Source organism: Neomonachus schauinslandi, chromosome 3 (assembly GCF_002201575.2).
Source record: "Neomonachus schauinslandi chromosome 3, ASM220157v2, whole genome shotgun sequence".
In the NCBI taxonomy this organism is placed as follows: Eukaryota; Metazoa; Chordata; class Mammalia; order Carnivora; family Phocidae; genus Neomonachus; species Neomonachus schauinslandi.
The window spans coordinates 100,137,701-100,151,622 of NC_058405.1; positions in this window are offsets into that span (position 1 = coordinate 100,137,701).

The following is a 13,922-nucleotide window of genomic DNA, read 5'->3' on the forward strand; positions in this document are numbered from 1 at the left end:
TCCATATATTACTTAGTGCTCATCAAGGTAAGTGTACTCTTAATCCCCTTCACCTATTTCACCCATCCCCCCACCCACATTCCCTCTGGTAACCATCTGTTTGTTCTCTATACTTAAGAGTCTGCTTTTTGGTTTATCTCTTTTTTCCCCGTTTTGTTGATTTTGTTTCTTAAATTCCACATATGAGTGAAATCATATGGTATTTGCCTTTCTCTGACTGACTTATTCTGTTTAGCATTAGACTCTCTAGATCCATCCATGTCATGGCAAATGACAAGATTCCATTCTTTTTAAGTAATTTTCCATTATATATATATGTGTGTGTATATATATATATTCATTTCAGTGGATGGAGACTTAGGTTGCTTCCATTAAGTTGGCTGTTGTAAATAATGCTGCAATAAACATGGGGTTGCACGTATCCCTTCAAATTAATGTTTTTATATTCTTTAGGTAAATACCCAGTGGTGTGATTACTGGATCATAGGGTAGTTCTGTTTTTAATTTTTTGAGGAACCTCCATACTGTTCTTCACAGTGGCTACAACAGTTTGCATTCCCACCAACAGTGCAAGAGGTTCCTTTTTCTTCACATCCTTGTTAAAACTTGTTTCTTGTGTTTTTGATTTTAGCCATTCAGACAGGTGTGAGGTGATATCTCATTGTGGTTTTGATTTGCATTTCCCTGATCATGAGTGATGTTAAGCATCTTTTTCATGTGTCTGTTGGCCATCTGTTTGTTCGTATCTTCCCATTTTTTAAACTGGATTGTTTTTTGGTATAGAGTTGTATAAGTTCTTTATATATTTTGGATACTAATCCTTTATCAGAGATGTGATTTGCTAGTATCTTCTCCCATTCAGTAGGTCATCTTTTAGTTTTGTTGACTGTTTCCTTCGTTGTGCAGAAGCTTTTTATTTTGATGGAGTCCCAGTGGTTTCATGCCTTTTAAAATATCCATTTGATGAAGTCTGAAGCTAGAGTTAAGACATGGTTCTTCAAGGGAGTATTCTATGGAAAGCAGGTAAAACATTTTGCAGGTGAACTGCAGTAGTCTGGCTCTACAGCTGAGAAGATTGGGCTTTATGTGTGGCATGTGTGTGTAAACTATGCTTGTTGAGAAATTGCTAGGGTCAGATCCTGGGATAGTGGTTTTTTAAAGCTCATTTTGTAGAGTAAGTAAAAACCTTGTTGAGATTCTTCTTAAACAGACCTTAGCTGTCACACAGATACAGATGTTTGGGGTTTCTGTAAGATGATGTCAGATGTATAAGCAGAGAGACTGTAAATATGAATACTTTAGGACATGCAGAACAATTAACAGTATTTTAAAGGTGTTCCATACGCCAGTTTCTATTTAAAAAAAGCTGGTATCTACTAATGAGACAGAGCAAGTCAGTAATTTCAAAGAGCTAGGAGAGAAGCTGTTGAAACAGAGGCGGTACAGAGCCCAGAGTTCATTTCAGAACCAGTAACATTTCTCAGTAGTAAATATAAACACAGGCACAGTGGCAAAGCACCTTCACCACTATAAAGCCACTGACAAACTGGAGAGGTGATAGGACATTTTTCTGGTGGTTGGATAATTCAAATAGATTTGTGCAAGGATGAGGAGCTCACATTTCCCAGTTTCAAAGAGTAAAAGGTGGAATGAGAGGTTAATAACATGCAACAGAAAATGAGATCTTATTTCCACAACCTATTTCTGATGTTCAGTCTCCATGATTCTGTATCCTTTAAGTAAACACAATTTTTCCATTTTACTCTGAAGAGCTCAAGAATGTTGACTTCTTAGACATATAATTTAAAGTGTTTCATACTTTTATTTCTAAAGAAACTGTATTTTAAATGTTTCACTCAAGCACCTGAAGATTTATTAGTAAGACATGTGGGCAGCAAATCCTTTTCCCATGAACAGTTAAGGAAATACAGAAAGGTATTCATTTGTCACAGGAAAATCTCCCCAAGAAATGTACATTAGGCTGTGATTAATGCTGAGAGATGATTTCTTCAGAGATTCCAAGTAAGATCTTCTCCACGGCTCTGGGACTACCAGAAGCAACTCTGTCCATCATTGGAGTGTCTGGAGATTGAGGTCACTCAGCCTGACATCAGCTGTGCATAGTTTGGGTGCATGAACCACCCTGCTCAGGGGGTCCTTGCCCCCTGCAGCCAGCAGCCCGGCAGCCTCAGCTGTACATCCCAGGCCAGGGCAAGGGCACAGCCTCACTGATGGGGGCACCACATTTCTCTGGGCAACCATATTCTCTCAGCTCCCATACTGTAAACTGGTTTATTGTTTAGCTATTAATTCCCATTTTTGTTCTGCAGATCCAGCGCCTTATCTTTTCTAAGCCTAAACTGCGCTGTATAACTTCTGAGACTTTTCTGAGCTGGGCCCTCCCTTCTTCATATCCACCCCGCCCCACTGTTTTCCACTTAGTCACCATCTCCTGTGTGGGAGCCGCCATCCTCTTCCTCGGAGGGCCCTCTGCACTTCTTTCCACACGCAGGGGCCACCACTTGCCCTGACACTTGCCTTCCATTAGAACCTTCCATTTGCACAACAGAGGGCAGCTTCTCTTTCCCATCGTGAAGACAAAAGAACTCTAAAATGGCCCTGCAGGACTTACCTTCTCAGGTCGTTGCTGTTCGATGGATTACTGTTATATTCAGTCCCAGAATGTTTCCCCTCAGTGTGCCCCACAGCTGTAAAGTAGAAAACAATCAGGAAGGCAGGGTACAAAGATCTGAGACATGGCAGGAAGGGAGGGGACAGGCCAGTCAACACCCTGTGTGGCAAATGCTTGTTGTTCCTTATAGCGTTTTTGTTTTTCTGTATTGATATATAATTGACAAAATTGTGAGATACTTAAAGCGCACAACATGGTGATTTGATGGACCTATACGTTGTAAAAGGATGACTACCATCTAGTTAACTAACACATCGTCACCTTGTGTATTTATCTTCTTTTTTTGGTGATAATGTTGAAGTTCTACTGTCAGCAAAATTCCATTACATAGTATAGTGTTACCAGTTATAGACACCGTGTTATAGATTATATGCTCAGATTTTCTTTATCTTATAACTGAAAGTTTGTACCCTTTTAGGAAACTTTCCCTATTTCCTCCACCTCCCTGTCCATGGTAATTATTTTTCAACACTCTGTTTATAAGAGTTAGACTTTTAAAAATTATTTTGTTTTTTTAGACTCCACATACGAGTGATATTATGCAGTATTTGTCTTTCTTTTTTTTTTTAAGATTTTATTTATTTATTTGAGAGAGAGAGTGAGAGAGAGAAAGAGCAGAAGAGGGGGGAGCGGGAGAGGGAGAAGCAGACTCCCTACTGAGCAGGTAGCCCGATGTGGGACTCGATCCTGGGATTCCAGGATCATGACCTGAGCCGAAGGCAGTCGCTTAACCAACTGAGCCACCCAGGCGCCCAGTATTTGTCTTTCTTTGGCTTATTTCACTTAGCACAGTGCCCTCCAAGTTCATGTTGTTGCAAATGGCAGGATTTCTTTTTTCTTCATTGAGGTATAATTGGAATATAACATCATATAAGTTTCAGGTATACATTGTAATTTGACCTCTGTACTCATTACAAAGTCTAGTTACCATCCATCATGATTCATCTGACCCCTTTGCACATTTCTCCTACCCTCTAAATCCCCTTACCTCTGGTAATCAACAATCTACTCTGTGTCTATGTCTTTGCTTTTATTTTGTTTCTTTGTTTTGTGTTGTTTGAGATTCCACGTATGAGTGACACTGTACTGTTTTTTTCTCTTTCCCCTTCTGACTTATTTAACATCATACCCTCAAGGCCCATCCATGTTGTTGCAAATGGTCAGATATCACTCTTTTTTTATAGCTGAGTAATATTCCATTGTATATATACACCATACCATCTTTATGCATTTATCCATCAACGGACATTTTAGGTTGTTTCCATATCTTGGCTATTGTAAATAATGCTGCTCTGAATATTGGAATACATCTTTTTGAATTGATGTTTTCATATTCTTTGGATAAATACCCAGAAGTGGAGAGCTGGATCATATGGTAGTCCATTGTTAATGTTTAGAGGAATCTCCATATTGTTTTCCATAGTGGCTATACCGATTTACATTCCTGTCTACAGAGTATGAGGGTTCTCTTCTTACACAGTCTCACCAATATTTGTCGTTTCTTGTCTTTTTGATGAGAGCCGATCTAATTTTTGTGAAGTAATATCTCATTGTGGCTTTAATTTGCATTTCCCTAACAATTAGTGATGTTGAGCATCTTTTCATGTGTCTCTTGGTCACCTGAATGTCTTCTTTGGAAAAATGTCTATTTAGATCCTCTGTCCGTTTTTCTAAATAAGTTGTTTGGTTTTTTGGTTTTTTTTTTTTTTTTTGGTTAAGCTGTATGAGCTCTCTTTTTAGTTTGGATATTAACCCCTTGTTGGATATTTGATTTGCAAATAACATCTTCCATTCTGCAGGTTGCCTTTTCAGTTTGATGATGGTTTCCTTGGCTGCACAGAAACATTTTACTTTAATGTGGTCCCATTTATTTATTTTTGCTTTTGTTTCCCTTGCCTTTGGCATCAGATCCAGAAAAACATCACTAAGAATGAGGTCAAGGATCTAACCACATGTGTTTTCTTCTAGGAATTTTCTGGTTTCAGGTCTTGCATTCAAGTCTTTAATCCATTTTGAGCTAATTTTTGTGTTTGGTAGAGGATAGTGGTTTAGTTCTATTCTTTTACATGTAGCTGTCCAGTTTCCCCAGCAACATTTATTGAAGAGATTGTCCTTTCTACATTGTATATTCTACTTTGTCATACATTAATTATGTTTATATGTGTGGGTATATTTATTTATGGGGTATCACTTCTGTTCAGCTGATTTGTGTGTCTTTTTTTATACCAATACCATATTGTTTTGATTATTATACCTTTGTAATATAGTTTCAAGTTAGGGTGTGTGATACCTCCATGTTTGTTCTTGTTTCTCAAGATTGCTTTGGCTATTGGGGATCTTTCATGGTTCCCCATGAATTCTTGATTGATTTGTTCTGTGAAAAATGCTACTGGAATTTTTACAGGGATTGCTTTGGGTAGTATAGACATTTTAACAATATTGATTCTTCCAATCCATGAGTACAGAATATCTTTCAATTTATTTGTTCCTTCTTCTTCAGTATCTTATAGTTTTCAGTGTATAGGTTTTTCACCTCCTTGGTTAAATTTATTGCTATGTATTTTATTCTTTTTGATGAAATTGGACATGCAATCATTTCCTTAATTTCTCTTTCTGATAGTAGGTTATTATTGTTTAGAAACCACTGATTTCTGTGTAATGATTTTGTATCCTGCAACTTTACTGAATTCATTCATTAGTTATAACAGTATTTTAGTGGAGTCTTTAGGGTTTTCTATTTAGAGTATCATGTCATCTACAAATACTGACAGTTTTAATTCTTCCTTTCTAATTTGGATGACTTTTCTTTTTCTTATCTAATCACTGTAGCTAGGAATTAAAATATGTTGCATAAAAGTGGCAAGAGTAAGCATCCTTGTCTCATTCCTGATCTTAGAGGAAAATCTTTCAGCTTTCACCAATGAGTATAAAGTTAGCTGTGGTTTTGTCTCATATAGCTTTTCTTATATTGAGGTATATTCCCTCTATCCCCATGTTCTTGAGTTTTTATCATAAATGAAAGTTGAATTTTGTTAAATGCTTTTTCTGCATCTATTGAGATGATCATATGATTTTTGTCCTTCATTTGGTTAATGTGGTGTGTAATGTCAAAAAATTTGCAGATGTTGAACCTGCCTTGCATCCTTGGAATAAATCCCACTGAATCATGGTGTATAATCCTTTTAATATATTGTTCAATTCTTTTTGCTAATATTTTGTTGAGTATTTTTGCATTAATGTTCATTAAGAATATTGGCATGTAATTTTTTTTTTTTTTTGGTGTTGTTTTTCTCTGGTTTTAATATCAGGGTAATGCTTGCCTCATAAAATGAGTTGGAGAGCATTCCCGCCTCTCCTCTTTGTTGTTTGGATGACTTGGAGAAGGACAGCTATTGAGTCTTCTTTGTTTGGTAGCATTCACCAGTGAAGCCATGTGGTCCTGGACTATTGTTTTTTTGGGGCAGGTTTTTGATTACTTACTCAATTTCATTACTAGTAATCAGTCTATTCAAATGTTCTATTTCTTCATGATTTAGTCTTAGAAGATTGCATGTTTCTGGGAATTTTCCCCTTTCTTTTAGGTTGTCCAGTTTGATGGTATGTAATTGTTCATAGTAGTCTTTTATGATCCTTTTTATTTTGTGGTATTAGTTATAACTTCTCCTCTTTCATTTCTGATTTTATTTGACCCCTCCTTTTTTGTGTTGGTTACTATAGGTAAAGGTTTGTGAATTTTGTTTATCTTTACAAAGAACCATCTCTTAGTTTCATTTTCTGTTTTTTAAGAGTTATTTATTTTAGAGAGGGAGAGAGTATGAGCAGGGGGAGGGGCAGAGGGAGAAGGAGAAAGAGCAGATGCCTCACTAAGCATGGATCCCGAAGCGGGGATTGACGCCAAGACCCTGAGGTCATGACCAAAGCCAGAATCAAGGGTCAGAGGCCCAGCCGACTGAGCCACCCAGGTGCCCCTTCATTGATATTTTCTATTTTTTTTAAGTTTCTATTTTATTTGTTTCCACTCTGATCTTTAATTCCTTCTTTCTACTACTTTAAGTTTTATTTGTTCTTATTTTTCAAGTTCCTTTTTGTGTACAGTTAGATTTTTTTTTATTTTTTGAAATTTTTCTTGCTTCTTCAGGTAAGACTGTATTGCTATGAACTTCCCTCTTAGATCTGCTTTTGCTACACCCCATAGATTTTGGCATGTCCTATTTCTGTTTTAAATTGTCATTATTTAAAAAGAAATTCTTTGATTTTTTTCAGTGACTCACTGGTTGTTCAGTAGTGTGTTGTTTAATCTCCACATTTTGGTGTTTTTTTCCAATTTTATTTTTGTACTTGATTGGTTTCATACCATTATGGTCAGAAAAGATGGTGCTTATGATTTCAATCTTCCTAAATTTATTGCAGTGTTTCTTTGTGGCCTAATATGTGATCTCTCCTGGAGAATGTTCCATGTGCACTTGAGAAGAATGTGTATTCTGCTGCTTTTGGATGGACTGGTCTGTATATATCTGTTAAGTACATTTGTTCTTATGTGCCATTTATGGTTGATATTTCCTTATTGATTTTCTGTCTGGTTAATTTATTCACTCATGTAAGTGGGATGTTAACATCCCCTACTATTTTTGCATTGTTGTCAATTTTTCTTTCGGGTATGTTAATTTTTGCTTGATATATTTTGGTGATCCTATGGGGTGTGTGTATGTGTCTGTGTAAACATTGTATCTTCTTGATGGATTGACCTCTTTATCATTATGAAATGCCCTTCTTTGTCTTTATTACAGTCTTTGTTTTAAAGTCTATTTTGTCTGATATGAGTATAGCTGCATGAGCTTTCTTTACATTTCCATTTGCATGGATATCTTTCTCCATCTCTTCACTTTCAGTCTTAATGTCTGTCTTCTGAAGTCTCTTTTAGGCAGCATATTGATAGGTCTTGTATTTTTATTCACTGAGCCATTCTGTGTCTTTTGATTGGAGAGTTTAATCCATTTACATTTAAAAGAATTATTGGTAAGTATGTACCTATTGCCAGTTTGTGAAGTGCCATTTTGTTTTTGTTTTCTGGCTTTTTAATAGTTCTTCACTCTCCCTTTTTTTTCTTTCTTGCCTTGTGGTTTGATGGCTTTCTTCAGCGTGATGTGATGTTTAGAATCTTCATTTTCTTTTGTGCATTTACCTATGAGTTTTTGCCTGTGGTTACTGTGAGTCTCACACAGGATCCTATGTATATAACAGTTGGTTTTATTCTTTAGCAACTGAAGTTTGAATACATTCCAAACCATTATATTTTTACTCAGTCACTCCAATGATTCATATTTTTGATGTCACATTTTACATATTTTTTATTTTATGTATCCCTTACCTAATTATTGTAGTTTAAATTTACTACTCTTGGTTTTTAACATTCACACTTGCTTTATAAGTGATTGATCATTACCTTTACTATATATTTATTTTTTCCAGTGAGATTTTTACTTTTGTATGTTTTGTATTTCTTTTCAGCTCAAAGAATTCCCTGTAACATTTCTTGTAAGGCCAGTTTAGTGGCGATAAACCCCTTCAGCTTTTGCTTTTCTGGAAAACTTTTTTTTTTTTTTTTTAAGTAGGCTGTATGCCTGGCATGGAGCCCAACATGAGGCTTGAACTCAGGACCCCACGATCAAGACCTGAGCTGAGATGAAGAGTTGGATGCTCAACTGACTGAGCCACCCAAGTGCCCCTGGAAAACTCTTGATCTCTCCTTCATTTCTGAATAACCATGCTGGGTTAGAGTTCTTGATTGGAAATTTTTTCCTTTCAGCACTTTGACTATGTCATGCCACTCTCTTCTGGCCTCCAAGTTTTTGCTGAGAAATATGCTGATACGTGATAAGTTGTTTTCCTCTTGCTGCTTTTCAGATTGTCTTTACCTTTTGCTGTTACAATTATGTGTCTTGGTGCGGATCTCTTGGGGTTCATTTTATTTGGTTGTCTTTGGACTTCCTGGACCTGGATGCCTGTTTCATTCCCCAAATTAGGAAACTTTTCAGCTTTCTTCAAAAATTTTTTTGGTCCATTCTCTCTTCTCCCTCTGGGAACCCTATAATGTGAATGTGTATTCTACTTGATGTTGTCCTAATGTTCCCATAAAGAATCTTCCTTTTTAAAAAATTATTTTTCTTTTTGCTGCTCTGTCAGTCTGATTTCCATTGCTTTTTCTTCCAGTTTGCCAATCAGTTCTTCTGCTTCATCCAGTCTGTTGTTGAACCCCTCTAGTTTGGGTATTATATTCTTTAGCTCTGTAACTTATGTGTGTACATTTCTTATATTTCTGTCTTGTTGAAGATTTCATGGTGTTCATTCATTTTTCTCCTGAGTTTAGTGAACAGCTTTTATGCCCATTCCTTTGAAGTCTTTATCAGGTAGATTGCTTATCTCCATTTCGTTAATGTATTTTTCTGAGGTTTTGTCTTGTTTCTTTCATTTGGATCATCTTCCCCTGCCTCCTAATTGTGTCTGGCTCTCTGCATTTATTTCTATATATTCAGGGAAGCAGTTCTGTCTTCCAGACTTGGAAGGGTTACTCATTGGAAGACTGGGGATGTGTTGCATTCTGTTGTTTGTGTAATACCCTGGGGTGGAAGCCTGCCAAGCTCTTGTCTCTCTTGAATATTTGAGTCCTGTGGAGCCCAGAGATACAACCCCACCCTGCGCCCTGAGCCATTGCCAGATGCTCAAGGAGTATTGCCTGTGCAGAGTGTGTTCACTTTTTGGGTCTTGCCAGCTGTAGGTCATGGTGGATAAGCACCAGACTGGGGAGTGTTTATCCACTGGATATGGCAAGGCAGGGGCCACCATGGAGTTGTGTGGGGCTTGGATAAGACTTCTACTGGATCTGGTGGGCTGGGGGCCCTAATGGATGAGCACTGTTGTGGTTGGAGTCCACTTGTCAGATCTCACAGGGTGGAGGCATGGTGGATAAGCATTGGGCTGGGTCTGGTAGGGCAGGGCTGCAGGACATTGGGGGACCACATTAAGGAGGAAGTGGCACTAATGAGGAAGATTATGAGCACCAAAATTGGCACTGTCCAGCACAGGGCTAGCAAGGAAGGAGAGAAAATTAAAATTCACCTGTCAGCACCTCTCTCTGCAGAGATCTATACTCAACCCCCCGCCCTTCTGGTATACTCCCTAAGACTAATAAATGAACTTCCCTCACACAGAGCCCAGCTTCTCTACTGCTTCTGCACTGGGACTTGTAGCAAGGGAGTCTGTGTGTCAGCCCTTGAAAAGCAGAATCTGTTTCCTATAGTCTTCTGGCTCTCCTGGATGTTAGCTCTGCTGATTTCAATGGCAGTTGTTTTGGGGGCTTTTCTTTTCAGTGCAAGTCCCATGGGTGGCGTGTCTGATGTGGAGCTCAAACCCCTTGTTCCTCAGAGAGGACCTGTGAGTTTGTGATATCCCTCCCTCTTGTGGGTTGATGTGCTGGAGGTAGGATTCCTGGCAAGAGCACTTCTCTGCCCCTCCCACCAGTTTGTAGGTGGGTTTCTCTCTTTTTTCTGCCCTGTGTTGTAGAACAGCTGTTCTGTAAGTCTTTAGAGATCTTTTTCAGAGAGAATTAGTCTATATGTATCTGTAACTTCGGTGTGTCCATGGGAGGAGGTGAGCTCAGGATATCTTCCTATGCTGCCATCTTGGAACCCCACCAAGATTTCTGTCTTTTTAAAAACTGAATAATATTGATTGTAGACACCTACTACACTTTCTTGAGCCATTCATCTGTCAACAGACACTTAGGTTGTTTCCATACCTTGACTATTGTGAATAAAGCTGCAAGGAATGTGTACAGATACCTCTTTGAGATAGTGGTTTCATTCACTTTGGGTATATATGGAGTAGTGTGATTGTGGTCTCATATGGTAGTTCTGTTTTAAATTTCTTGAGGAACCAACACATTTTTTTTTTTTTTCAAGAAAAAAAATTTTATTTATTTGACAGAGAGAGACACAGCGAGAAAGGGAATACAAGTAGGGGGAGTGGGAGAGGGAGAAGCAGGCTTCCCGCTGAGCCGGGAGCTGGATGTGGGGCTTGATCCCAGGACCCTGGGATCATGACCTGAGCCAAAGGCAGCCACTTAACTGACTGAGTCACCCAGGCACCCCCAACACATTTTCCATAGTGGAAATTTACCAATTTACATCCCCACCAGTAGTGCCTAAGGGTTTCTTTTTCTCCATATCTTCACCAGCATTTATTATCTCTTGTCTTGATAGTAGTCAGTCTGACCAGTGCAAGGTGGTATCTCATCGTGGTCTTGATTTGCATTTCCTTGATGATTAGTGATACTGGCCATTTTATGCATTCTTTAGAAAAATGTCTATTCAGGTCCTTTGCCCATTTTTAAATTGGGTTTTTTTTTTTACTATTAAGCTGTATGAGTTCCTTATATATTTTGGCTATTAACCTCTTATTATGTTTGCAAATATTTTCTTTCTTTGTGGAGGTTGTCTTTTCATTTTGCTTATAGTTTCCTTACTTTATAGAAGCTTTTAAGTTTAATATAGTCCCACCTGTTTATTTTTGCTTTTGTTGCTATTGATGTCAAATCCAAAAGACTGCAGCCAAGACTGCTATCAAGGGGCTCACTCTTTACTTTTTTGGAAGTATAGTTGACATATGTTATATTAGTTTGAACTGTACAACATAGTGATTCATCAGTTCAATACATTATTCAGTGTACACCACAGTAAGTGTAGTCACTATCTTTCATTATACAAAATTATTACATTATTATTGACAGTATTCCCTGTGCTGTATTTTCCATCTCTGTAACTTATTGTAAGTGGAAAACACCCTCACCTGTTTTGCCTCTCTCTTCCCCTTAGGCAGCCATCAGTTAGTTCTTTGTATTTAAGAGTCTGTTTCTGCTTTTGTTTTTTTTTTAGATTTCACATATAAGTGAAAATATATGGTGTTTGTCTTTTTTCTGACTTATTTCATGTAGCATAATGTCTTCTATGTCCATCCATATTGTCAGGAATGGTAAAGTTTCATTCTTCTTTTATGTCTGAGTAATATTCCATTATGTGTGTGTGTGTATATATTCTTTTTTTTTTTTTAAGATTTATTTGACAGAGAGAGAGGGCAAGCACGACCAGGGGAGCAGCAGGCAGAGGGAGAAGCAGGCTCCCTGCTGAGCAGGGAGCCTGATGTGGGGCTCGATCCCAGGACCCTGGGACCACGACCTGAGCTGAAGGCAGATGCTTAACAACTGAGCCACCCAGGCGCCCCTATATATATCTTCTTTATCCATTCATATACTGATGGCTACTTGGGCTGCTTCCATATCTTGGCTATTGTAAATAATGCAGTAAACATAGGGGTACATATATCTTTTAAAATTCGTGTTTTCATTTTCTTTGGGTAAACACCCAGCACTGGAATCACTGAATCATATATTATTTCCATTTTTAATTTTCCAAAAAAACCTCCATACAGTTTTCCCTAGAGAATGTACCAATTTGCCTTCTCACCAACAGAGCATGAAGTTCCTTTTTCTCTACATCCTTGTCAATACTTGTTATTTTGTGTGTTTTTTATATTAGCCATTTGATTTGCTTTTCCCTGATGATTAGTAATGAGCATCTTTTCATATATCTATTTGCCATCTGTATATTTTCTTTGGAAAAATGTCTATTCAAGTAATCAAGTAATTTTTTTATTGGATTATCATTCTTTTGATGTTGAGTTATAGGAGTTGTTTATATATTTTGGATATTAACCCCTATAGGATAGGTTATCTGCAAATATTGTCCCATTCTATAGTTTGCCTTTTAGTTTTGTTGATGATTTACTTTGCTGTGCAGAAGCTTTTTTATTTTGATGTAGTCCCACTAGTTTACTTTTGCTTTTGTTTCTCTTGCCTTAGGAGACAGATCTAGAAAAATGTTGCTATGGCTAATGTCAAAGAAATAACAGCCTGTGTTCTCTTCTAGGATTTTAATGGTTTCAGATCTCTCATTTCAGTCTTTAATCCATTATGAGTTATTTTTGTGTATGGTATAAGAAAGTGGTCCAGTTTCCCCAACACCATTTATTAAAGAGACTGCCTTTTCCTCATTGCACATTCTTGCCTCCTTTGTCGTAGATTAATTGACCATATATGTGTAGGTTTATTTCTGGGCTCTCTGTTCTGTTGATTTATGTGTCTGTTTCTGTGTCAGTACCATATTGTTTTGATTACTAGAGCTTTGTAGTATATCTTGAAATGTGGAATTGTGATACTTCCATCTTTCATCCACTCTTCTCTCAAGTCTGACAAGCATTTTTTTTTTTTTTTTTTTTTATTTGAGACAGAGAGAATGAGATACAGAGAGCATGAGAGGGAGGAGGGTCAGAGGGAGAAGCAGACTCCCTGCTGAGCAGGGAGCCCTATGCGGGACTCGATCCCGGGACTCCAGGATCATGACCTGAGCCGAAGGCAGTCGTGACAAGCATCTTTTTGACCATTACTTTTAACTCCTTATCATAGACTGGTGATCACCATTTCAATTAGTTTTTTCCTCAAGTTTTGTCTCATTTTTTTTGTTTGGAGGATATTCCTCTGTCTTCATTTTGTTTTACTTTCTTTTCACTTAGGCAAAACAGGTACCTCTCCCATTCTGGATGACAGGACTTGTATAGGAATATCCCTGGTGTAGACTGTATGTCTTGTGGTTTTGGCTGGCTGGTTAGAGCTGTAAGGGGTGTGGCCTGAGAATTCCTTGGGCAGCCTACCCTAGGGCCACTCTGGTAAGATGGCTGGAGATGAAGCAGGCATGGACGGGTGCTCCATAAAGGGGTGCCCTGGTGGGGTAGCTGGAACTGAAGTGGGCATGGGTTGGGTGGTCCCAGGGCATTCTGTGCTTGGAGAATCCTGGAGGGATGGTTCCAGCTGTAGTGGGTGTGGCCTCACACAGGGGGTGCCCTGGTGAGTTGGCTGCAGCTAAAACAGTTGGAGGCCTGGGGTGTCTTGGAGTGTTTTGTGCCTGTATTATCTTGGTAAGTTGGCTGCAGCTGTAATGGGCACACTAAAGGAATGACCGGGTGTGCACTGTGTTGGGCTCACCTTGGTGGGACAACTGGAGGTTGGGCAGGCATGTGTGCAGGGGCCGCCTTGGGGAGATGTCAGGCTGGTGTGGGCTAGGGCCCTGGTGTTTGCTAATGCAGCAGGCTGGCTAGAGTGCTGGGACCTTGAGCCCATCTG